We start from the raw sequence: 24,845 nt of genomic DNA on the forward strand, positions 1-24,845 counted from the left end.
GGCCCTGCCCTCCTGGATCGCTCTGCTCACCCTCAGAAAGAAACCAGGCTGCCTTGGGGAATGGTGCCAGCTGGTGGCTGGTACAAAGAACTATCTATTGATCATCAAACTTTTCTCTCCCCTCTCCTGGAGGACTCTCTATCATTCACCCCCTCTTCCTCTTCCCTCGGTTTCTTCTCATTACCATCACAGAGGGCTGAATTTGAAAGTCAGAAGTGCAGGGACAGAATCCCAGACCCCCCACTTCCCCACCCAGAGAGGGCAAGTCACATAACCTCTCTCTGCCTCGCTCCCTTCTCTGTAAACATGGACAGAAATACCTGCCCACCCAGCAGGGTCTTTATGAAGCAGCAGAAGTGCAAGTACACCGTGAACAGAACAGGGCTCATCAAACAGAAGGCACAGCCTCACCGTTCTGCTCACTCCCCGGCACCTGAACACTGCTCAGCTCGCGGGAATTCCGGGGCCATCATGCTCTGAAGCAGTGACCTCGACGACAGATGACGGGCAAGCCTTCCTCAGAGGTAAAGACACCGTCCCAGAGCTCTGAACGAGCTCTCTTGTCCGGCGGATGTCTGTATTTTCAGTGTGAATGCCATGTTCCTGAGTAACAGGCCAAGTGGCCCATCAAGACCTGTATCAGCTGGTTTGAAGTCGCTAACTCATTTGCAGCAGGAGAAACTCTTTTCCTGACCACAGTGCCCTAAATGATCACTGGGCCTCCCAAGCCCTCCCCAGTGCTATGGAAATCGGGCTCTAGGTTTACCAGGAGGCAACTGGCCAGCCCCTGTGAGGCTCTGTTCCATCCCCAAATGCCATCGCCCCGTGATACAGATCTTAAAGGGGCTAATGAAATTATCTCCTCTGCCTTTTATTCCTCGGTAACAACCACAAAATTTGATAAGAATGACCCCCTGCTCCTCTAATTTAAGGCCTATTTTATTACCTTCAACCCTAATCCTCTCTCTTTTAAATGGATATGAGACCCTGAAGACCCCACAGGCCAACGGGATTAGTAATTGATGGCTTCCTCCTGGCCGGCTCTCCAGAGGGCGCTTCTGCTTCCCCGCCTCGGGTGGGGTCACAATCAGTTCAATCTTCATGCTTCAGAGACATCCCCTTTGAACAGGATCAAATGTCCCCCCACCCCTGCCTGGTGCTCCGCTCAAAGGAGCAGCAGCTGCTTCTCACTCAGAGCAGTAATGTCAACTCAGCCAGAAAGGCAAAGGCAAGAGGAGGAGGTCGGTGTGGTTAATTGTCCACCAGGCTCAAACGCAGGCCCACTCAAACCGGCACCCTGGGAGGGCTGATCACCCCCGTAAAATGCAAAGTGCACTTTGAACCCAGGAACAAGGAGGATGAGAACTATTTTCCCCAGCCTGCTGGGACTTGATGGAGCTTCAGCTATTTGTTTTCTTTTTCAGATTGTAGCCATAAAGGGTAGAAGCACTTCTCTGCAGCAACCCCAGGCAGGCACATAAAACACAGGCGAGGTGAGCAGCAGGGCTTGCCCACCAGGAAATAAAGGAGAGGAAAGATAAGCATCCGTGGCATCAGTCTAAAGGGAGCCAGCGAAGGCTTCCTCTAGCTTTGAAGAAGGAACCTGAGAGAAGAGAATTCCGAAAGCCTCGGAAACCGCTCCTTCTAAGAAATGCTCTATAGAGAAAAGGAAGTGTTTAAAATGCAGGGAATTTACTCTTTCTCATTAAGAGATGGAAGAGAAAATTTTTTCACTCTTTCGCCTATTTGAAAAAGTTACTTTTATTACGTAGTTATCTGAAGGCCTCCTTCCAACTCAGATCCATAATAACCGTAAAAAGACTCTTAAGAAACAGAAAATAGTCATTTCGTAACTGAAAGAGGACAGGAGAGTGATCTAAAACAACACCTACAGTCCTTTTGTAAAGCAAAAGCCTAAGATATTCCACTTAAAACCAACGTTCCCTGGAAACAAGTACTTCTAAGTTTTTCTTTCACATCAATATCAAAACTCCCATAGTAGACAAGACAAACCAGCCATCAAATCACAGCTGACAAGTGACGTGATCAAAGTAGAAAGTGGTTCCCAAATTATGCGTCAACTGTGTTCTGGAAGTAGAAAAAAGCAAACTCTTCCCCAGAGATGTCAATACCTGGGTGCAGCTTTACAATGAAACTTGGAAACCGATTTTGGAGATTTTGCTTCTCCTTTAAGAGAAAGATAAGATAAAGGCTTCACCCAGAAAAACCATACACCTAAGGGAGGACGTGACACTTTGTGTGTGTATCTGTCAGCAGCTGCAATCTGAGTTCCCACTCATTTCAGCAATAAAGGAACTGGCTGGTCAGAAACCAGCATGCTAACGACACTGGAGCCCGGGACCAGCAGACCAGTTGCTGTGTCTGCTAGTTGCCTTTGCTCTGATTGCTCCCAAATGTCTGCCCTGGATACAAGGGGCCCATGCTGGACAGTGTCTTTGGATCAAGGCCAAGGCTCCAAAATGGCTATATGAAACGCACACACACACAGACATACACATGCTCGTGCACCCTGATAACACAATTTTACTGCTGCTGGGGCACTAGCAGTTCTTAGTAAAACTGTTCTTTAGAAACAGTAAACATTTAATTGAATGAAAGAAGAACACCACATTAGAAATCCAAAACAAAGTTCAGAAGCTCTAAGGAAATTCAGGAACTAGATCACTTCTTGGACTTTCTAATTAGGATGACGTTGGGTTGCCAAGATTCAATGAGAGCTCTGTGAAGTGTGCCCAAACGCACATTGATGTGTGAGATGCCCTGGGTGGAGGGGGACCAGCTCAGTAATGTGATGACTTAACCTGCCTCATTTTTTTTTTCTAACCAGATTAGAATTGTTATCATAAAACAGGAGACACTCTGAGAATCAGAGATCTCCTAGGGCTCAGTGAGTGGCCAATTATTATCAGTTGGGAAGTACTCCCCATGTGTTTGGCGGCATGAAGACCAGACATACTCACCACCTTGCACTCAGCTTCTGCAGGCATGGTACAACAGAAAACAGTTGGTAATATCTCAGATTCCATAACCTACTAAAAAGCTAAAACTCACTCATATATTAACATCTGAGCTTTTAAACTGTAATTTTCTTCGTTCATTTTTCAAGTATGATAGACAAAATGGAGTCCATGGAGACTAGAAATCCCTGGGCAAAGCTGAAACCTTCCCTCTACCCAAGCCCTAGGAAACTTTAAGATGAACAGGGTCAGGTGAGAGTCAAATTTCCTCTACTCCTTTGCCTTTCACTAACTTCTCCTTCAGGCAGCTCTGTGGCTGGGGCTCAGCACCAAGCAGAAGAAACCATGGAGACATGACCGCTTTTTTTATGTAAGACTACTTGGCTGGTACTTCTACTAGGTTGTGGAAAGCACACCCAGAAACCAGAAAACAACTTCTTTCTCTTTGCTTTCGTGCTGCACACAGCCAAACAAAGCAAATGGAAAGGCTGAACAATGAGTATTGTTCATGTAGAGGCAGGATAAGAAGGCAGGAACGGGGACTTCCCTGGTGGCTCAGTGGTGAAGAATCCGCCTGCCAATGCAGGGGACACGGGTTTGATCCCTGGTCCGGGAAGATCCCACATGCCGCGGAGCAACTAAGCTCATGCGCCACAACTACTGAGCCTGTGCTCTAGAGCCCACAAGCCACAACTACTGAAGCCTGCACGCCTAGAGCCCGTGCTCCGCGACAAGAGAAGCCACAGCAATGAGAAGCCTGTGCACCGAAACGAAGACCCAACACAGCCAAAAATAAATAAATAAATAAATAAATAAATAAATAAATAAATAAAGGCAGGAACGAACACTCAAGACCACATTCTCCTGTGTGACCGTGGTCTTTAATCAGACTGAAGTCCCTCCCGCCCCACCTCCACCCTGGCTTCTGGGAACTCAGCCACCTGCCAGTTCCTAAAAGGACCCAGGCCCCATTCTGGCTCCAGGTTCAGGTAAACCACTGCCCTGGGGGTTGCTACTCCCAACCCACAGGATGAGGCAAAATGGCATCAAGCCAATCAGTGTGTCTCTCAAAGATCCCAGCATACTAAGACTACAGGGGAAATGGAAATGCATGATTTAAAAGCTTTTTATTAAAATTATTTAAACCTAAACTGTGTTTTAGAAATATTTTTATTTCCTCTGGGTTATAAATTGGTCAAGTCAATTGTTTGCTCCCTTACTGCCATACATTTGGTTACACGTTCAATCCTGCGGCTGCCCAGGACTCCCAGGGGCTGGCAGACAGATGTCTCTCCCGGGGCAGCCAAGGGGGCTGGTGGCTCAGGGTCCCAGGCTGTCAGTTAGCACCTTACTGACAATGACACAAAAACTCCTGACTTCTCATCCTTTTCAATAGGGGTAAGAATCTAAACTCCTGCCGACTTAACATATTATGGCACATTCTCAATTACCCGTGGTAATGTGAGCAAACAGCCATGTCATTAATCCAAAAAGGCAGTCTACACATCAGCTCATTGGCTTAGGAATACATTATCATTTTTTTGTAGCTGTGCCTCAGTTTAGTTTACTAGGGCTTTTTTTCTTTTTTTCCTCAGATGAACATTCACTCATTTACTGAAAGTCTGTTCCATGCCAGAAACCATGCGAGATAGGAGATGGCAGCAAAAAGAACTCACACACTAGGGGAAAAGACGTGTACAAACAAGTAAGTAAAGCTCACCACGGGCACGTGCAGTGTGCTGTGTCAGCAGAGGGGCAGCAATTCGTTCCGCTGGAAAGCTGGGAAAAGGCTACGCTCCGAACACCCTCTCTTTCAGACAGTTTGTAAATAACAAGTGAAATGTTGGCTGAGTCTTAAAGGAGGAAAAGGAATTCTGAAGCACCAACTCAAATGGAGAGGTGAAGGGTGCCCAGCAAAAAGGAAAGAGCGTTGGGCACTGAGATGGGCAGCAACATCCAGGAGAAAGACAGGCAGGTCAATAAACGTCTTCACCCGATAACTCAATGGGGCAGGTGACCACTTTACACCTTTCGTTTTTTTAATTTTTTTTTTTTTGGCTGCTCCAGGTCTTAGTTGCGGCACGTGGGATCTTTTTTTTTTTTTTAGTTGCGGCAGGCAGGATCTTTTAGTTGCAGCATGCTGACATCTTAGTTGCGGCATGCATGTGGGATCTAATTACCCTGACCAGGGATCGAACCCGGGCCCCCTGCATTGGGAGCGCAGAGGCTTACCCACTGGACCACCAGGGAAGTCCCTTTACACCTTTCTTAGAGGAGTTGCCACCCTATATTTAAGGATTTTCTTTTTAATGCATGAGAACTTGGGGTGGTTATCAGAGCGCATTGCATGGCTGGAGTTTTCCCACAACCAGCCTGAACATGAGCAGATCCAGGAAGCAACCCCTTACCTGTACGAGGAGGAGCTCCTTGATGAGGTGCAAAACCACAGGCCAGCTGTGAACTCAAGAGTCCACTTCCCAGTTTACCTGAAAAACAACAGGAGAGGGCCACTTTTGTTAACTTGGAATAGCTAGTCTTTTAACAGCCCCAGTAGAGACCTGCAGACCGTGCCTAAGGCTCCTTGGCCTCAAAGCAGAAAACCTGGCCAGTGTCACTTGGCCAAGGGGTTGGATCAGAGAAGTGGGTGAGAATCCTGGTGTTTAACTTGGAGGGTAATGGTAAGCCAGGCACTTAACCCACCTGTGTCTTGGTTTCCTCCCCGCCATAGCTATCTCACAGAATGATCAAGAAGGCCTTCGAAACCATAATTCAAAAAGAGTCATGTACCAAAATATTCATTGAAGCTCTATTTACAATAGCCAGGACATGGAAGCAACCTAAGTGTCCATCAACAGATGAATGGATAAAGAAGATGTGGCACATATATACAATGGAATATTACTCAGCCATAAAAAGAAACGAAATTGAGTTATTTGTAGTGAGGTGGATGGACCTAGAGTCTGTCATACAGAGTGAAGTAAGTCAGAAAGAGAAAACCAAATACCGTATGCTAACACATATATATGGAATCTAAGAAAAAAAAAAAAAGGTCATGAAGAACCTAGGGGGCTTCCCTGGTGGCACAGTGGTTGAGAATCCGCCTGTCAATGCAGGGGACACAGGTTCGAGCCCTGGTCTGGGAAGATCCCACATGCCGTGGAGCAACTAAGCCCGTGCGCCACAACTACTGAGCCTGTGCTCTAGAGCCCGCGAGCCACAACTACTGAGTCCACGTGCTGCAACTACTGAAGCCCGCGTGCCTAGAGCCCATGCTCCGCAACAAGAGAAGCCACCACAATGAGAAGCCTGCACACTGCGACGAAGAGTAGCCCCCACTCGCCGCAATTAGAGAAAGCCCGTGCGCAGCAACGAAGACCCAACACAGCCAAAAATAAATAAATAAAATAAAAATAAATAAAAATTAAAAAAAAAAAAAAGAACCTAGGGGTAAGACGGGAATAAAGACATAAACCTACTAGAGAATGGACTTGAGGATATGGGGAGGGGGAAGGGTAAGCTGTGACAAAGTGAGAGAGTGGCATGGACATATATACTCTACCAAACATAAAATAGATATCTAGTGGGAAGCAGCCGCATAGCACAGGGAGATCAGGTCGGTGGTTTGTGACCACCTAGAGGGGTGGGATAGGGAGGGTGGGAGGGAAGGAGACGCAAGAGGGAAGAGATATGGGAACATATGTATATGTATAGCTGATTCACTTTGTTATAAAGCAGAAACGAACACACCATTGTAAAGCAATTATACTCCAATAAAGATGTTAAAAAAAAAAAAAACTCTCTGGATAAGATGTGGCACATATATACAATGAAATATTACTCAGCCATAAAAAGGAACGAAACTGAGTTATTTGTAGTGAGGTGGATGGACCTAGAGACTGTCATACAGAGTGAAGTAAGTCAGAAAGAGAAAAACAAATACAGTATGCTAACACATATATATGAAATCTAAAAAAAAAAAAGGTTCTGAAGAACCTAGGGGCAGGACAGGAGTAAAGACGCAGACTTAGAGAATGGACTTGAGGACACGGGAAGGGGGAAGGGTAAGCTGGGACGAAGTGAGAGAGTGGCATGGACTTATATACACTACCAAATGTAAAACAGCTAGCTAGTGGGAAGCAGCCGCATAGCACAGGGAGATCAGCTTGGTGCTTCGTGACCACCTAGAGGGGTGGGATAGGGAGGGTGGGAGGGAGGGAGATGCAAGAGGGAAGAGATATGGGAACATATGTATATGTATAACTGATTCACTTTGTTATAAAGCAGAAACTAACACACCATTGTAAAGTAATTATACTCCAATAAAGATAAAAAAAAAAAAAAAAAAGAAGGCCTTCGATATGCCGGGCACCATGCCAAGCCTGGAGTCATGTGAATGACCATGTCATGGGTTCCCTGCCCTCAGGGAGCCGACAGTCCACAAAGACAGAGAAGTAAATGGGTGGTAATCATGACCTTGACACAGCTGAGAGAAGCTGAAGTGAGGAAAATACAACGGGACATGGAGCCTTTGCAGAGGCACCAGCTGACCCCAGAGAGGTCAAAGGGAGCTCCCCAGAGCAGGTGATGGCTAAGCTGAGGTCTGATAAGCAAGAGGTGGCCAGACTACGAGCATACCAGGCAGAGGAAACAGCAAAATGGGTGCCCAGGAAGCAAGAAGAACATAGTGAGTTCACAAGAAAAAGGAGTATTTCAGAGGCTGAGAGGGAGACTGGCAGTCATTTTAGGAGAGTTTGGACTTTCTCTTAAGGCCAATGGCAAGCCCATGAGGGGTCTCCTGTAGGAGAGTGGCATGGTCCAGAAAGCTTTCTGCAACATCAGAGAGAAGGGATTGCAAGGAGGCAAGGAATGCCCCCCCTCAGCTACCCCAAAGGCCACATCCCTGGTCTTCTGTGGGAATGAGCAGGAGAGAAGGCCCCAGGGTAAGAAGACAGGGCTAGGGCTCCCTCCAGTAAACCACGGCTTTTGAACTACCCGTTCCTCCAGCATTAAGTGATTCCACTCAGGCAGACACGCCATCAGGAGCAGAGTCTGCCCGTCCCAACACACCCTCCAGAAGGTGGAGAAGTGCCTGGTGTCACAGTGCTTCTCCACTTGTGCTCCCCAGACCAGCGGCATCAGTATCACCTGGGAACGCGTTGGAGATGCAAATTCTCTGCCCATCCCAGACCTAGTGACTCCGTATCTCCGGGAGTGGGGTCCAGCCAGTGTGTGTCTTAACCAGCCTCCGGGTGATTCTGATGCTCCCTAAAGGCAGCAAGCACTAAGTGGGGGCAGTGCCAGCACGGGGGCGGCGGTGAGCAGAGTACGGGGTACAGAGATAGCCCGGTCTGATACCCCAACAGCACCTCCGTGCTCAAGGCCTCACATTCTACTGGGACTGTGATGTCCATTTATGCTTAAAAGGAAATACACAAAGCTTTTTTAGGGGTTTTTTTTTTTTGGCCGCACCGCGAGGCATGCAGGATCTTAGCTCCCCGACCAGGGATCGAAGCCGTGCCCGCTGCAGTGGAAGTGTGGAGTCTTAACCCCTGGACCGCCAGAGAAGTGCACACAATGCTGTTTTTATCGATACTTAAGAAATGATGCTAGCCCTGCGGACCATGAGGAAGAGTACACGGGCCCACCTCTGGCGTGGGGATGTAGTACTTCAGGAGGGTTTCATTTCCCTAAGAAATGCCCCATCCTTTTCTGTGGCCCTCCTTTATTTCAGAATAGACAAAGGAAACTCCAGCTTCAGGAACAGGGACAATGTTTCTCCTCCCACCCAGATACAGAATCTGACCACTCCAGAAAAGAAACAATGAAGCCATCCAGAAAGCTCCCGTGGTTTCATCGAAGGGTCAAGTTTCTTTCTGGAGTGGGTCAGTTTGTAAAAGTTCCCAGAGTTCTGGTCCCTGGGATGTACTTGTGTGTAACTTCTCTGTTGGTCAAGCAGTGGCAAAAAGACTCTCCCCACCATCTCCACGCTATTCTGAAAACACCCTAGACCACTCAGACAAGCTTCAGCTGGGCACCAGAATGGCCCAGTTCAGAGTTTCTTTCAGCCAGCTAAGAGCTGAGAAATTCTTTAAAATGTAAATATTTTTTGCAGCTATGAGAGAGAAGGCATGCCCTAAAGCACTTTCTAGGTGGCATGAGGTCTCAGAAGAGTCAAGCCCTCCTCAAAACTGACTGGGAAAAGGCCCTTAGTGGAGAAGGAAAGCTTTCTGCTGCTGGCCGAGTTCTCCTGATAAGCAGGTACAGAAACTGGATCATTTCCTGAGCTTCTCTCTCAAAATTAAATAGACTAAAAAAAAAAAAAAAAGAGCAACATAATCCCAAGCACAATTACGGTGTTTAACCTTAACTTTCATATCTAGATCACCTGGCTTTTCATTACAACTGGTCAGGCATATGTGAAATGACCACACTAGATAGAAAGAAGTATGCCAGATGCATCATCAAAGATAGTAAAGCCCCTATTACACAGCGTGTGCACGCGCGTGCACACACACACACACATCTATTAAGTGAATGAGAGTTAGTTCTGCCTAGTGCCCCCCACCACCAGGTATCCTGGGCTCCTCCGGACACCTGAGCTGTCCTCGGTGGCCCTGCCCCAGCCCTGCCCTCACAGTGCCCACACTTCACCCCATCAAAGTCCACTCTCTTCATACCCTGATCTTTGCTGGCATTTTATGAAATTCTTCCTGTTAAGTCCTAAGTAACTAATGTAGTGCCTGTTCTATGGATGCTTACATGTTGAATAAGAGGTTTAAAGAGAACCATTTCACCCAAATTCCTCTAATGGTAAAATTTTAGGCACAACAATAAGTGAATTCCAGCTTTTCGCTACAGAGCCCCTTCCACACTCCGCCAATCCCATCACACTGACCACTTCCCACTTCATTTGTTTCATAAGTGTCAGCTTATGAAAGCACCTCCACCTCCTAGGATGGAGGTGAGATGGATCCTGCATTTGTAAAAATGGAGGTTAATGTTGATACAATGACGTGCAAAGTCCATCTCCTCCATCTGTCAATTCACCTGGGTCAGAACCAAACTGTCTCTGAAGGATGAGGATCCCTTCTCCATCCATTTCTGGTCAGCGCTTACTGAGGAAGGGGACACGCTAATGTTATCTCCAGTGTCTGAACCCAAGCAGGGGAGAGAGTGGGAGAAGTCGGCCTCAAGACATTCCTTTCTCTGCAGAGGCCCAAAGTGTACAGCCCAGTATCTCCAAGAATGCCCCAAAGCACTTAATAATCAGTGTCCGTAAAACCTTCCTAAAAATAACGGCTTCAGCACTGACTCTTACACTGTTGACAAGGGACTCTGATTTGGTCCCATCCAAGATAAGAAAGAGCCTTACTGTAAGAATGAAAACATGAGTCAAGATAAAAATTGAAGTGGGTCCAATGGGACAAAAGCCAGCCCTTCACAACCAAGTATCTAAGAGGCCTAGAAAAGAACAGGTAAGGGTGCCCCTCAGACATGACTGATAACACAGGCTCAGATAGACAGGTTTCTAAATTGATGTTTCTCAAAAATGGTGTTTCTAGAACATGCCCAATTATAAAAACCATCTAGACACTTTGTTCAAAAAATTCAGATTCCCAGGACCCACACCAAACCTATGAAGTCAAAACTCCAGGGCAGGGTCTGAGAACACATAGGTCTAACCAGCACCCAGCAGAGGGTCAGGCAAGTTTCAGAAACAATGTTCCAAAGGAAACAATATGTAACTTTTTAAAACGTTGTAGTCACATAACTTCAAAGTGATACTGCACGTGAGAAAAGGCAGGCTTAACTGGAGGAAGTCAGAGCCTTCTTTAAGTAGTTAAAATTATGGAATATAATCATCAGGTAATGAGGAAGTCAATTTCATTAAAATGTAGCAAAAACAAAACCTCTCCCTTTAGCTTAATAACTATATTCCACCGGGAAGACCTTCCACGACCTCCCTCCCTGCCCTAAGGATGGAAAGGAATCCCCACCCCACAGCTTCTCCTTGGGGCTGTTACAGGCCCGAATGGCAGTGACAGGGTTGAGAGCCCTCAGGGTTATCCCAATAAAGACAGCCCCAAGAAGCCGGCAACAAACTCTAAACCAGCCCCTACAGGTACCCTCCCGGCGTCAGCCTTTACAGGTCTGAGTCTCCGGCTGACTAATCCGCAGCCTCAGTCGTGTCCCAGTCTATGTGAGGCCTTGCTCCACAGGACCAGTGGCACCAGCCTCACAGGGAGCCTATCAGCAGTGCAGAAGCCCAGGACTGCTTCGTCAGAATCTGCCATTTAACAAGATTCCACATCATTCTTGTGTACCTTCAAGCGTGAGGAGCCCTGCTTTAAGGCATGGAGAGTGCCACCACGGGGAGACTTTCACCCCACCTGGAGAGGCACCAGCTCACCAGCCCACCCACTGCGACTCCACACTCTAAGAGGCCTTCTGCCCTCACGATCCTTACACAAGTCTTCTCAGACTTGCTTTGTCTTGGAGCCAGATAACCATCAGTGGGGCCCAGTGACAGCTGGCAATCCAAAGCCCCACCTTAGGGCATTAAAAGGAGGTGGTAAGTACTGACGTCCCTTACATTCTCCTCCGGCTCCTCTACCTATCAGGCTCCCTGAGGGGGCAGGAATATGGACCCCACGACCACAAATCAGTAGAGACCATCCAAAGTCAAACAACACTACGGAATGCTGGCTCGCTCTGGCCAGCACAATGTTAATGAGGTCGAGGTCACGAGTATGATTAGCTTCCTCTGTATCGTGGCACAGACTCCAACCCTCTGCCCTCTAGCTGCCTGCAAAGGCTGACACGCCCCTGGTTACTAAGAGGAGAATGACTGGGGAGGCTGAACAGAGCAGAGGCAGAAAAGCACTCAAAGAACTTGGATGACTGGTGAGCAGAATGGGTCAAAGAACAGCACTCAGCCCAGAGGGGTGGCTGACATGAGGGACAACCGGTGAGAATTCAAAATCATCCCGATGGGCTGAACAACACACACCAGGAGGAGAAAGCTGAAATTTGACAAGAAGAAGTGGGAAGTCCTATGGCCAAGATTTTAAAAATCAAATACACGGGCTTCCCTGGCGGTGCAGTGGTTAAGAATCCACCTGCCAATGCAGGGGACACGGGTTCAAGCCCTGGTCCACAAAGATCCCACATGCCGAGGAGCAACTAAGCCCGTGCGCCACAACTACTGAGCCTGCTCTCTAGAGCCCGCAAGCCACAACTACTGAGCCCACGTGCCACAACTGCTGAAGCCGGTGCTCCTAGAGCCCGTGCTCCGCAACAAGTGAAGCCACCGCAATGAGAAGCCCGCGCACCACAACGAAGAGTAGCCCCCGCTCGCCGCAACTAGAGAAAAGCCCACGTGCAGCAACAAAGACCCAACACAGCCAAAAATAAAATAAATAAAATAATTTTTAAAAAAATCAAATACACATATGTAAGCTAGAGGAAATCTAACCTGACGACAGTTGTTTTAAAATGTTTAAATTTTTTTTAAAAACATGTAAGTTTTGTTGACTAACGTAGCTGCTAAGAAAGCTAACATACTTAGGGTCCATGAGTCGAGTTTCCAGACCAAGGGGAACAGTGGTCCCTGTGCAGCACAGCTGACCAGACTATCCTCAACAGTCCCCCGGCCACCTGTCCACACAGGTGTATACACAACCTGCCCCATCTCTTCATCGCTACCACCACTTGTGTTCTTATTATTCAGTATGGCCTCTGCACCGGCTACCATTCTTTTGGGCTTTGGATTATAGTTTAAACATTCCCCACATCAGCTTAGCTCCCTTTAATGCTACCTTCTCTTTACTAATCAAGAAAAGAACAGACCCAAGCACAAATTGGAAAAAACACATTTTAAAAAAAAAAAAAAGACAAGACAACCTAAGCAACCCATTTTCCGAAAGGATTCAAACCCAAAGACCTATAGTCACCTGTGTAAGCTGGCACCCTAGGCTACATATTACAGCATGGATCTGTGCAGAATCGTAATCAGGTTGGTAAATTATAAGCTTCCAGCACAGAAAAGCCCTGAAATGGCTACTGTAAGAATGAGCAAATGACAGAGTAAATATCTGTTTAGACATACTTCCCTGTGCAGAATCATCTTCTAGGAATGGACAGTTAGGAATGTTTAATGGACATTAAAAAAAAAAAAAAAAGATGTGATTTTAGATTGTTTTTCAAGTTGTGAGCCGTGTTTTCCTTACGTGTATATTTCATATACAAAGGGTAGCCATTTATAAACACAAAAACACGAATTACTGGTAAGTCTGTAGTTGCAAGACTGGCCAGTCTATTATTTTTAATTTCAGAAAACTTGATCCCTATGGGTGAGAGAAAAGTTATAAATTTTTAAGAGGTTAATTTGTCCTGAGTAATAAGTGTGTCATGCACCACTTATCTGAAGATTAAATGTGGCTACTGTCTATGCAGTTACAGGCGTCTTTAAACAACTGGCTAACTGCCTCAAGACCGGAAAACAACATGTGAAATTCAGCCCAACTGCAGCCTGCCCCAGGAGAAAGGAAGCTTGAACTCCAGGTGCCCTTGACAACACAGCTCAATGTGGAAAGAGAGAAATCGCTGAACAGTAGAATCAGTAGGGGAAAGAGAGTCCCTCTAACTTTCCGGGAATGTGGGGAAGTTGATGCTAAAGGGATATTTAAGATCTCACTGCTGGTTTGAGTTCTACTGAACACTGAAACAACTGAAAACAAGAAAAAAAAAAAAAAAAACAACTCACATGTGAGTATAGTATATTTATATGTGTATATATTTATAGATATTTAATTAGGTACATATCAATCTGACAGATGTTTACACATTTAGATATAGAAGTGAAACACCTCTCAGATCACACTTAACAGTGTTTCTGAAAACATACAAAGTGTACCGACAGGAAGGAGTGGGTCCTTCCCTATTGCTGGCAGGAAGCTTCCCCATTCTGGCTCTGGGTCACAGGACCCAGGCCTGGTTACATTCCTCCACAACTACGTTTACAACAAATAGGAATTTCAACTCTTTTTAAAGACAGAGACCTGCTTTACCATGGATGTAACCCAGATGTAAGGAGGTGTATGGTGCTGTGGCCAAAACTGCTGATACACTTTTGCACAAAAAAAGAATGGAAGAAAACACCAACAACTGTTTTGTTCTGGTTTTTTAAGTAACATCTACTTTTAAAAAATCTGAAAAGCAGAAAACTAAAGAAAATAGTCACCTGTAACCCCACGAGTCCAAAATAACCAGTCATAATTTTAGCCTACATCCTTGCAGTCTTGTCTAGGCTACCAGTTTTCCTTTCAATGGCAGATCAGTTAGGCAGGCAAGAGCAAGGCGAGGCATTATTGCTGGTTACACAGACTAACGATGATTAATAATTCCCACTGGCCATACCCTAAATCCACAACAGTAAGAGGAGTAAGGCTGTACACAAATCAAATAGCATGCTTGTCCTTTAACAGGCATTCACTGGGGCCTACTTTGCACACGTTATTTTATTCCACAAATGAATGAAATTCAAATTAACAGCCCCTTGAGGGCCATATGGTAACTTCAAAAAAGAAGGCAGATAAGCCTTGTCCCTGGTGGAAAGGAAAACACTAGTTCTCCAAGTACAAGTTCTCAAGGTGCCTACAGACTGGGTTCCTAGGAAAAGCCCTCCTCCTGGCTTGCAGATGGCCACAGTCTCACCATGGTGGAGAGAGCATGCTCCAGACTCTCTCCTTCTTCTTAGAAGGACACTAATCCCATCATGGGGGCTCCACCCTCATGACCTCATCTAAACCTAATTACCTCCCAAAGGTGCCCCCTCCAAGTACCATCACAATGAGGGATTAGGGTTTCTATTTAGGAATTCGGGGAAGAACACAGTCTGTCCAGAATATGTAGATGTGTCGGGGCTGGAGGAGGGTCAATTTTATCAGTTGTACATCCTAGCTATTAAAAATGTTCAGAGCCATTCTGTGTACATTCCTCTAAATTATCTCAATTGAAAACAATAAACAGGTCTCACAAGTCGGCAAAATAACACCAGTAAGAGTCTGGTCATTGAAGGCCAAGGTCAGGGGCTTGATTACCCGTTAGTCCCGTTGAAAGGATGAAAGAGAAAAATTCAGTTACAAGGACACAGATTACTCTCACCCTGAACACTATTCACTATTCACTATTCACTCCTGAGTAAACCTCAGGAGACCAGCCAACCACTGCTGCAAGTTCCCCATCTTCCACACAGGTTTCGAGCTGAAGTTCAGACTCCCCAGCTCAGCACTCAAGACCCAGCACCCTCAGGGACTTCCCTACACCACTCTGCCTCTAGTCCAAACAGCTACTCTCAGTGCCCTGATGACCTTATACCATTTCGAGCCTTCTAGACTCCAAACAGAATGCATTCTTACTGTACCAGATATTACTGTAACCTTAAAAGTAATGGGAGAAAAAAACCTTGAAGGTACATGAGGGACTAAGTCTCCACTCTTCCCTTTACTCTCGGGCCCGCCTCCTACAGCAAAGGGTCCAGTATTTTAAGTACCAGACCAGACTCTTCCCTGGACACAATCTGGGTTTTATAAGCTGATGATCAGATCTGACCTTTGATTCCTTCTTTGCCTTTCTAAGGCTGTGAAGTCTCACTTCGGAGAAAAACCCGTTTGTTCTCGTGGCACTTTGGCTGGTGATTCTACTCAAACAGGACACATGCTTTATTATAAAGCACAGAAAGAAACAGGCTCCCCCTTCTTCCTTCTCCCTGTGGAGGACCCACAGGACCAGCTGGTCCTGGCCACCACCCCCAGCCAGATCACTTCCCTCCAAGCCGGCTGGCTTGTGGAAGAGAAGCACGCCCAGCACGCTGCTTTCCCAGCGCAGGCACTCCTAAACAAAAAAGAGAGCTTCTTGGGTTTATGGAGGTCCTTCGCACACAGAGTTTGCTTCTCCAACTAGAATGAGTGCTCTGGGAGTGGAGAGGCCTGCTCTTGGTTCTTGCTATGCTCCCAGAGGCCAGAACAGAGCCTGGCCCATGCAAGAGGCTCCATGGGTATTTGCTGAATGACTGGATAAAAGAATGGATGAATGAGCAAACAGGCATTCCTCCCAGATTACAAAAGAAATATACAGCATAGTTCCCCAGCTCCAAATACTACTGTTTTGCTAAGAATGCCTTTTGTTCATTCTGCAACTAGGTACAACCTTAGGAAAAACTGGGCAATGTTCCATTAACCCCAAGACATACTTTAAAGGTGCTTTTTGGAATAAATTCTAGAGATCACGTATTTGCTTACTATTTGTATTTTTCTAAGAGCCGTAAACACTGAGAAAACACTGCTTTAGAATTCCCAAGAGAGACACCATGTCCACCACTCAAGTTTTCTTTTTTTTTCTTAAATAAAATGTCGATATTGACTTTGGCGGCACCTGGAACCTGAGAAGGTTCCTTTGCAAGGGGGCAGTGAGGCTTGGAATTACAGGCCACACCTGTGCTCAGGTCCTCAGACCTGCACTACACATTCCCCACAGCTGGAGTCCCAGAAAAGGTTGACTAGAGGGGCCAAAAAGATGCAGCCTACAAGTTCTAGAAAGATCAAATGTTTCTGAGTGTGGGCTGCTGGGGGCACAGGGACAGCCTCAATTAAGGGTCGCCCATCAGCCGACCTAAAATCAGCAGTCGCTCAAAGTCAGCTCCCCTTGCAGCCCGGCTCTCTGAATGGCACTGCTTTCTCCCGGGCATTTGAAATACTTGACAACCATCATCAACCTTTTCTGAGCACTTACCCAGCGTGAGGGACCACCCTAAGTTCTATGCAAAACTACATAATCATAGTTAAACTTCCAGGTGATTCTTTGACTTGAACTTTATTACCATCATTTTACAGACACAGAAACCAAGGCTGAGAGAAATTAAATAACTTGTCCCAGGTTCAGGTAGTAAGTGACACCTCTGGAAATTCAACAGTCCCAATTTTGGGTCTCCTACATTTTGGTCTCCTCTTTTGTCAATTCTTTGCAATAAAGAAGTTGAGAAGCTGTATATGTTGTCCATTAAAAATGGATACTTTTCTATATATTTTCTATCTTCTCCTACTATGGACTTTTCCTCCCTGCCCTGCCCAAACACTACATGCAGTAAAATCTCTTTAATTCGTCAGTCCACACATCTGAGCCCATCCACATGCATAAAGAGCATATATTACTTTTTCCAGAAGGCACCGTTTTGCTCTAATCCACAAAGATTCATTTTCCTTCCTATAGACAAATTACTGGTTCATGTCTCGCGACTCATATATTCAAGAATGTTCATTTGCAGTGTAATTATTCTTCTTAATTGGACTGCTCTGAAGACAAATGATTTCCCCTCCCTAACCCCATCAACTCCTGCACCACACAATGTCTTTTTTCCTGGCATAAAATGTTCGCTGCACCCTTTGCAAACACACCACAACAATCCACACACACTATCTGCTCCCTGTGTGACCACTTATTAAAAATATTATCATGACGTTGGGTTTTATCTGGTATTACCTCAAACTCTTTCAATATTATTTCATCAGAATCAGATCTCTGACAAAGATTAATAACAAGTCTATCACAGTATGACAGCAAAAAGAAATGCGCATCTTAGGTTTTCTTTTCCCTATCTGTAAAAACATTTAATCTCCCCACCAGCATGTGTTCCCTATCTCTTACATTTGAAAAGGAGAAGTCGTTTTTTAAAGAGGACCAGTAGAAAAGAGGAATATCCGGGAAAGAGCAACGCCAAAGAAATTCGCATCCATCATCGCTTAAACCTGGCGCGGGTGGAGCTCTCTCAGGCGAATGGGCGAAGCAAAAGCAACGTGCGGAGGAGAAACGTCCCTCGGAACTCGGTTACTCAGGTTTAACTCTCCGCACCAGGCTCTAACAGCTCCCCCTCTCCCTCCCGCCCACACCTCTCCCCGCTCGGGCTCCAGCACACACTTGTCTACAGAGGCCGCTTTGCGATTTCAGACAGCAGCTCTCCTTTTACTTGTGGGTCGCTGATGGAAACCTACATGAACGCACACAATCACAGTAGAAAACGCGCTAAATACAGGAAATAGCCCAGGTGGGAGTGAGGGTGGGGGTGGGATGGGGGGGGTAAGACTTTACTCCCATTGAGGAAACAGCTCAAGGATTCTCATAAAACTCACGACCCTCCCTCCTGAAACGGGAGAAAAGGTGAACAGGATTGAAGAAAATGCTTTCGCCCTTCTGAGTTCAAAGGACACCAGACAGCTGAATGAAAGGGAAAAAAGGACACACACACAACTCTGTGCCTAAAAAACGTCCGGAAACACAGAGTCCCCCGCTGTCCTTCACCCCATCCCTTGGGTTCAACCCACTCAGGCCAGATGTGGTCTTCCCCACTCCACGCCCACCTCCTCCTCCTCCAGCCCGCACCCCCAATCCCTGCGCTGCCCACAAAAATGCAGCCCAGATCTGAGAAGCCGCTGACGTCTGTGGCCGGCGTGACCCACACGCCGCAGACCGGGCCCCGCGGGGGCGACCGCGGGGCGGCCCCCGGGCGCGGTACCAGGCGCGCCGAGCCCCGCGCCAAGCTGCGCCCGGGACCCGAGCGCCGGTCTCAGTCCGCCGGCAGCGGCGAGAGAGCTGGGCTCGCGCCGGCTTCCCGGAAAATCGTCTTTCCAGGCACAACTTTTTTCCACTTCTGCTGCGGGCGACCACGGCGACCAGAGCCGAAGCGGCGCTCCCTCCCGTTCCCAGCGTCCAGCAACCGTCCCGCCAGCGCCTCGCCGGCTCGGTCCTCCCTCCCCTCGGGCTCCTCGGGCGCCGGGAAGAAGTTCCCGCGCCGGCCGCCGCGCACGCAACCCGGACTCCGCTGGTCGCCGACGGCTCCGCGAGCCCCGCGCCGGGTGCCCTACCTGGCGGAGGCTGCGGGCTTTCCCTCCGCAGAGCGCGCGGGCCCGGCGACTCCAACTCAGCCGGTCCCGGCTCGGCGATCCCGGCTCCGAGCCCGCTGCCTTCCCCAAGCCGGGGCTTACCGTTACGCCTCCTCGCAGCCACCTCTGTCGCTCTCTCTCTCGGTCTCTCTTTCTCTGGCCCGGCCGGCCACTCGGGGAAGGAGGAGGAGGGAGGGGTGGGGAGAGGAGAGGAGGCGGCGAGAGGAGGGGGCGATTGAGGGAGGGGAGAGGGTCCCCGGGCAGGGGAGGAGGAGGAGGAGGAAGAGGAGGCGAGGAGAGAGCGCCGACCTCGGCCGCTGCCGGGGCTAGCACGCAGGAAGGGGAAAGAGGGGCGGGGGCAGAGAAAGAAAGAGGCCGCCGAGGCTCCCTGCCCAGGACCCGGCCCCGCGCCGCTGCCCAGTCACCATCGCCGCCGCGTCCCGCTCTCGGGCGGCGTCGGGGGGAGGGGTCGGGGCCCGGGGCTCTCCCGGCGCGGCGCGCGGGGCGGGGCGGGCGGCCGGGGACGCGGCGGGGGCGGGCGGACGAGGCCCGGCCTCCGGGGGGAGTGTCCTGCGGGGCCCGGGAGGGTGTGGGCGAAAGGGGATCCCCGAGAGGAGGGGCGGAGGCCCGGGGGCCTGGGAGCCGGTCCCTGCGCCCGCCGGGCGGCGGCAGCGTCTCCCGGAGTCCCGCCAAAGTCCCCCGAGCCGCGCCGGGAAACCTCCGAGCACAGTTCCGGGAAATCGTCTTCGGAGCCCGGAGAGCGCGCACCGCCCGGCCGGGGAGGCGGGGAACGGCGAAGTCGGCGTCGGGGGTGAGAGCCCGGACTCCTTCGGCGGAGAGCGTGCTCGGCAGCGCCCGGAGCGGTTCCCCAGGCGGGGCCCGAGCGGGAAGAATGTCCGCCCGCTGGTCCTGGAGAATCCAAAGCGGGAGGGTGGGCTGGGGGTGCCTGGACCCCCATCCTCGCCTTCCTCGCCCGGAGTCGAGGGTCCGGGCGTAAAGTTCCTCGCCCTGGGAGTCTCTGAGAAAGGAAACTCAGTGCGAACAGCCGCAAAGAATATACGTAAATTGATTGCTTGGGATCCTGAAACATCCTCCCCTGAACTTAAAATATGGTTTCGGGGTGAATTTCTAAGGCACTTTAGCTAATAGTCTGGAAAGGCATCTTTGCCCAGAGAGGGGACTCACTAACTGCCCCCCACCGCCCCCAGGGTGGGGAGCAAAGAACCCAGAGTTAAATGGCCACGAATTAAGGTGACAAGATTCTTTGTGATTTCAACGTCGGGACGCAGCATTTTGCCAGGCAAACCCTTCTTGTCTTTTTTTCCTGGCAAACTTGCTCCTGTCCTCAGCTTCTCAGCCTCTCGTCTGGGTCACCTGTAGCCACTAGTCGCCTGAACTCAGACCCTAGCAGTCAGTTTGGGGCCTTTCTCCACCACTGCCAATAGCCACTCCCATTGATTCTTTAAGGCCCTTCCAATTGCCCCGTCCTTTCCAAGCCCCCTGCTACCTTCCTAATTCTCGCTGATTCGGGATTTCATTGCTTCAGTGACCTCCTCCCTGGTTCCCTGCTTTGGCCCTCTTTGCACTGGCATCCATCTGCACACTCCTAGCCTACACGCTAATGGTTCTAGAACACCGCTTTGGCAGGCTACTTCCTGTTCTAGAAGCTCTAAGAGGCACTTTGCCACAGAAAATTACGAATAACTTAAAAACTTTTCCATTCGAAGCCATCCACCTACCCACTCCTTGGAGCCTGGCACTCTCACCAGCGTGGGGGGGGATCCTCCCCTCCCCCCGAAGGTTCCATACTGTATGAAACATGGGAGGTGCTGATGCTCTTGCCAGAACTGGAATGCTGTCTTTCATCTTCTCCCACAGCCAAATCCCACTTATCTTCGTTGAAAATGAAGTTTGTAGTACAACGTTTCTTCTATAAAAGGATGTGTGTGATCTTCCCACTTTTGAAATCATGCACTAGAAATAACAAGGCTTATGGGGGAAATAGGATAAGAAACAACTCAGAAGTTATGTAACACTGCAACCAGAGCACCAACAAAAACAGTAACCATTCCAAAAAACATGCTAGCAGAGTTTAAGAGCCACATTCAATTCCTAATAAATATTACAGTAAATATAAATATAGGACTTTACCTTTATAAAAAGATGGAAGTAACTGATGAAGAGATTGGAAGGAGAGTTGTTTGAGGCTGCTGAGTTAGGAAGGTAAGCACAAAATGTACAAGTAAGTGGTGAATTCACCCCTCCCAAGTTAGAGCTCACGGTCAAACCAATCCAAGAGAAAGAACATGGAGTGAATGAACATCGGGCATAGCACTGTGTGTCCTCCCCAACTGGCATTCTGCTGTGTTTTGTTTGCAGCTGCTGTTTCTTGATGGTGCAGAATATTAAGGTGTTGGCAACAATTGCATATGAGCCAACGTAACCACTGCATTTTACTAATATCCTTTCCCTACATATCAGTCATGAATGAGTTAATTTCTGTTACACATGCTTTCATTACAGAAACATGCTGGTAACAGAGTAGACTGTACTGTACTGAATTCCATGCTTAGAAAATAGATTCTACTTCATTCCACACATCTGTTGAGCACTTACTATATGCCAGGGACTGTTTCAGGCACTGGGAATGCATCGGCGAATAAAGAGAAACACAAAAGTGTCTGCCCTCGTGGACGGTGGGTACTTGAACATGGCATCACAGGTTGATCCATATTATTGAGTTGTATTATGTTTCATATCTATGTAACTTGAATTGATGCCTCATCTACAGTTTAGTCTCTTTGAGGGCTAGAGTCAAGCCTCATATCTGTGTATCTTTCGCAATGCCTGACACAGTAAATACCTACCGGAATGTGTAAAAAAGGGAGTTTACACCTGTTTTATACCTTGTGTTACTGAATTCACAGGAGAACCACCTGGGAAATCTAAAAAGAAAGTTTTTTTCAGAACCACGTTTGTTGCTATTTGGACTAAAATCAAAGCAAGTATCCCCAGATAGGATCATTTGGATCTGAAGAGTAGATAAATTATGCTTAACAGGAAGCAAGAAAATAGGCATGGGCAGGGGAGGGAGGACAGAAGGAGAGAAAGGCTAAAAGGTGTAGTTCAAGAAGAAAGTGCCTGCCAAGTTCTCTGGAAAGGCAGGGCTGGAGAAAGAACAATAGCGGGAACTTTGGGTTATTGTGAGTGCTGCTTCTATCATGGGCTTCAGCCAAATGTTTAAGAAATATTTACTGGGAGATAAGTGAGGAGGAAATTATAAGAAATTAAAGGGTACCTACAATGTTTGGTCAGATGACAAGAAGACCTTGGGAGAAAGTAATTATGAGCCAGTGGGTCATAAGGTAAAATTACAGTGGTGCCTGGCTAAAATGTTGTGATTCTGAACTTACCTGCCTGTGCAGATCACTCACTTCTCTGAACATTATACCCCACCTAGTGTAACTGGCATCAACAAAGCTAGGTATTTTCATGTGAACACTTTTTATCCTATTCTGAGTATGAACCTGGAATGTAAATAAACTATGCATTTATGACAGATACATTGGATATATTACGATTGTCAGCATACTGAATATTGATTAACTTTATTTATTTTTTTAACATCTTTATTGGAGTATAATTGCTTTACATTGGTGTGTTAGTTTCTGCTGTATAACAAAGTGAATCAGCTATACATATACATATATCCCCGTATCTCCTCCCTCTTGCATCTCCCTCCCATCCTCCCTATCCCACTCCTCTAGGTGGTCACAAAACACCAGAGCTGATCTCCCTGTGCTATGCTACTGCTTCCCACTAGCTATTTTACATTTGGTAGTATATATAAGTCCATGCCACTCTCTCACTTTGCCCCAGCTTACCCTTCCCCCTCCCCGTGTCCTCATGTCCATTCTCTACGTCTGCGTCTTTATTCCTGTCCTGCCCCTAGGTTCTTCAGAACCTTTTTTTTTTTTTAGATTCCATATATATGTGTTAGCATACGGTATTTGTTTTTCTCTTTCTGACTTTCTTCACTCCATATGACAGACTCTAGGTCCATCCACCTCACTACAAATAACTCTATTTCGTTGATTAACTTTAAATTTGTCTCCTCATCTTCATAAAAATCTACCACTCAGAACCAGCCCCCCCCCCCCAATTCTGAGAGCTTGCTGTTTCCTAAAACTGTGATCATAGGATTTCAGTGCTAGACACAAACTTGAAAATCCATGTCTTTTGAAGATCACATAAAAAATGAAACAGTTTAAGCTGAGAATCTCTTCAAGGAAACTAGCAAAATTATAGTTTACCAACTTGGGGTCCTCTGAAAAATCACTCTCTTCAAAATTTTCATTCTGCCCTTTTATTCCATGGATCGAATTATACAAAGAAGCCATCTGAAATTCTAAGAATCCATTTTCCTTGACAAGTACATGTTGATAAAAGGCAATTTTGAAGGACTCTACTGATTTAAAAGGGCTCTGTCAATTAAAATTAGTGCTCTCTGATCTATGTGAGATAGAAGCCATCTTTCGGGCCATAGGAATGACCTGGCCGAAGTCTCCAATGGACTTAGTAATGTCATATCTCAATTTCTGCTTCCAGCTGGCAGTTAAGTCAAGGGTGAAAATTGAGCCTGTAAATACAAAAGAAATTTCCCGCCATTACCAAGGTGCTAGACTATCTGTTGAATGAGGATAGCAAAATGTCTCCAACTGAGAACAAATATTACAAGTGCAGATGAGCATGTAGGATTTTCCAATAACCACATAAAGGGACGGCAGTAGGACCAAGTCAGCCATGGGCTCCTGATGAAATCTCAATGAACTGTAGAAAAGACTTCGTTTTCCCTCACGGATCTATTAAGGACACTGTCCACACTCAAGCCAAGGAGAAACATGGCCCTGAAAATACACCACAGCTAAGTCATGAGAGAAATAAGAGCACTGAACTGTGGGCATTTGTTCTCTTCTGGAAGAAACTGAGGGCTGTCAGCCACTTTTATCTTCCAGCCACAGTATCTACCTCCAGGCCTTCCTTTCTTCTATCAATGAAGCAATAGTCTTAATTTGCCACTGACTTCTCCTAAAGTAATCGTCAAATTTCCTGCCTCTAGTTCCAGAACTAGACTCCATGTGACTCTGGCAAAACTAAACCCAAGAAGGTGCTTCATTTATTTCCTCCTATTATGTCATCACGGCCATAAACAAATGTATCTGGCCCTCATCCAGTTGAGCTTACCGTGAAGTGAGGTGGAAATTTCCATATGAGAGAATGTTTTATTGCAATATTGCTTTATAAGTTGCATGCAAATTCTGCAACATTCTTAGCTGCTCAATAATATGTAACTGGCAAACTCAATTCACTGAACTTTTATTCACTCTGAATGTTCACCTGCAGACATTTTCCTGGATTACAAACCTTTCTCAGAAGAGGTACAAAATACAAAGAAGCTTGGGGGATTAGCTGTCTTACAGTATTCATGACACACATAAAACCACCCCGAGAAAGCATGCTGTAGCCCTTTGTAAGGACAATGCTGTGCATCTGGTCCCTGACTTGTGCTTGCAGGAGCTTTATGTTTTCGATTATGAATTATGTGTTGCTCTCAAGACCTCTAATAGATAAGGTTTTACTGTTACCCTCACTAGTACCTACAATGAAATTTGGAAAATATTCAGCCTGTTTTAATAACAATGCTAGGATGAGAATTTGAGGAAATTCCTGCTGTTTTCTTGCATTGTGAAGAGGATATTTGTGCCTAATATAACCCAGACTGAAAAAAACCTAATCTCCAATCTGAAAACCTGGCCTATAAGAAACTTTTTTTTTCTTTTTCTTTCTCTTACAATTCTCTTTCTGGAAACACGGAGCATAAACATGTATATCTGTAAAACTAGCAACTGTTGGGCACCCTATTTTCACACAG

General features: G+C 47.0%; 1 protein-coding gene across 3 annotated transcripts in view; it reads right to left on the minus strand.

Moving 5' to 3' along the window:
- LHFPL2 (LHFPL tetraspan subfamily member 2) overlaps positions 1 to 19,389 on the minus strand; it is a 168,056-nt gene extending 148,667 nt beyond the window's left edge. For 2 of the 3 annotated variants that reach the window (XM_068535549.1, XM_068535547.1), the window contains exons 1-2: positions 19,016 to 19,389; positions 5,387 to 5,464 (exon numbers count right to left, since the gene is read on the minus strand). The gene's annotated coding sequence lies outside the window, so the exon portion shown is untranslated. The other variant, XM_068535550.1, reaches the window with a different exon arrangement.
- Positions 19,390 to 24,845: the final 5,456 nt, after the last annotated feature.

The sequence above is a fragment of the Eschrichtius robustus genome, chromosome 2 (assembly GCF_028021215.1).
Source record: "Eschrichtius robustus isolate mEscRob2 chromosome 2, mEscRob2.pri, whole genome shotgun sequence".
Classification (NCBI taxonomy): domain Eukaryota; kingdom Metazoa; phylum Chordata; class Mammalia; order Artiodactyla; family Eschrichtiidae; genus Eschrichtius; species Eschrichtius robustus.